The sequence below is a fragment of the Fukomys damarensis genome, unplaced genomic scaffold (genome assembly GCF_012274545.1).
Source record: "Fukomys damarensis isolate Sample0158 unplaced genomic scaffold, DMR_v1.0_HiC HiC_scaffold_31843, whole genome shotgun sequence".
Classification (NCBI taxonomy): domain Eukaryota; kingdom Metazoa; phylum Chordata; class Mammalia; order Rodentia; family Bathyergidae; genus Fukomys; species Fukomys damarensis.
Window position 1 is genome coordinate 1 of NW_022932755.1, and position 2,296 is coordinate 2,296.

At 41.2% G+C, this 2,296-nt stretch overlaps 1 pseudogene; it reads left to right on the plus strand.

The window, feature by feature from the left end:
* The first annotated feature begins 42 nt into the window (after positions 1-42).
* LOC104863494 lies at positions 43-2,290 on the plus strand (annotated as a pseudogene).
* Positions 2,291-2,296: the final 6 nt, after the last annotated feature.

Genomic DNA, 2,296 nt, shown 5'->3' on the forward strand with positions numbered 1-2,296 from the left:
ATATACAGGGCCGCTGTCGGAAGTTATCCCTGGCAAGGTCAGGGTTCTGCTCTGACCCTGCGGCTTGCTTGAAATCATGATAGCTTGGAAGAGCTACGATGGAATGAAACTGCCCTCTGTGCAAGATCCTAAAAGAAGACTGGAAGTAAAATGTGGCATTAGCTACAAACATAATTTACATCTGTTTTTGCTCTCTGGGCTTTTCTCAGTATCATGGAGTAATCGCTCACTATGTAAAATCAGAGCTCCGTGGTGAACATCACTGATCATGAGTTAAGAGGACATGAGCTTTGGTGAGAAGAACTTTCTAAGAGGAAGAAGGCTTTTGATGAAGGACCTGGAACACTAAACCTTCAAAAAGGGTTATGAAAACAATCTCTACAAAATACCACAGGTGTGGGGTAAAACAAGAACCGCTATTGCCAAGGTGCCCTTTTTTTTTGCTTCCAAATGTGGCTGCGGATAACCGGGCAGAACTGACGTTGAGGAATAACTGAAGATGAAGGATGTCGGTGAAGGTGTTTAATCGGGGCAGTTTTCAGCTGCTTATTCTAGCTGTAACATTTTAAAAGAAACTCAGCATATTATGGAGAATAAAAATGATGCAGTGGAAATAGATAGTATTAAAAAAACTGGTACAATTGATACCCTGTGAGCAGGAGGATTTGCTGAGCTCCTCTCTGGCTTTTACTAAGCCTGTCCTTTGACACAGGACTGAGGAATAAGATGGTACAAGTTCTTCCAAAACTTACCGCACTCCTAGGGAATGAAAACTATAAGCAAACAGCAACATTTGTGTTTTACCACACAAGCACTACCACACAAGCACGGGTGATCATTTAAAGTCACCATTTGCATACAGTGACTGTATCTCACAGGAAATGAAGATGCTCTTTGAATGTTCAGATTAATTAATTGATTTGGAGCCCATTTCTCTCTGCATTAATCTTGCTGCTAAGAAGAGGAATGTGGAGCTGATCTGTGAAGGAAATGGGCTGAAGATGTTCTTGAAAAGGGCTCTGACAATTCAAGGATCCCTTGTTCATGAAAATAATTGGAAACATTTTTCAGCATGATGGCCCAACTAAAAATTTGTGTATGGATTATTTGGGGGGCCTTGTAGCTCCGATCTCCAGTGATGAAGAGGAGGACTTGGTGATCAAATGTTTGGGATCTCTGGCAAATCTGACCATTTCAGATTTGGACTGGCAACTGGTTGTTAAGGAGTACAAGTTGGTTCTATACTTCAAGAATAAACTAAAACCAGGTGCTGCAGAAGATGACCTTGTTTTAGAAGTGGTCATAATGACTGGAACTGTACCTATGGATGACTCCTGTGCAACATCGCTAGCTAGGTCTGAAATAATTCCTGCCTTTGTTGAATTGCTAAATGCTCAACAAAAGATGATGAATTTGTGTTAGATAACTTATGTCTTCTACCAAATGGTTTTCTACCAAGCATGAGAGATGTCATAATCAAGGAAACACAGGCTTCAGCATATCTCATAGCTCTGATGCAGGCTAAAAATAATGAAATCTGAAAGATCTGTGATGCTGCACTAGATATTATAGCAGAATATGATGAAGAATGGGCTAAGAAAGTTCAAAGTGAAAAATTTTGCTGGCATAATTCTCAGTCAGTGGAGATGGTAGAGAGTCTCAGGTGGATGAGAGTGAACAGTACTTGTATGGTGATGATGGAATTGAGCCACATATCCATGAAGGAGACCTGACCTTTTCTACATCTCAGATGGTTCACTTGCTGCTGGAGGAGCCATAAGATTTCTTTGGTGACTGTAACTTTCAGAAATGAGATGGAGCTGAACAGCATTCATTTCTTGGGTGCCTTGGAATGGAAGGCTTTGGCCAACCATTTGGTATTCTTGGACACCCTACCACAGTTTATGGATTCTGCACTGATGGACTTTACTACGATGGCTTTGGGTCTCAATAAAATCATCCTTTTCTGTGTGTACTCTCAGCTTAGGAGAAATCTTCATGGGTTGGGTTAACTTTGAGCTTGCATAACACATGTTGATGGTATTGTGGGTCTGTGTTTCTTATTTTCCCCTATTGGTTGCTAAAGATGAACTCCAGCCCCTTCTATCTTCTGTTGAGTAGTGTCAATGCTAACACTGTTCACTCATCTAACCACATCTTCATGCTGAATAACATTTCCCATGAGACTCAAAAGTGAAAGTTGGAAAGTGAGCAGACCGGAAAACACTACATTCTAGACATCCAGTGGAAGTCTGACTGTGGAACAGGGCTGGCTTCTACTTGGGAAATATGACCC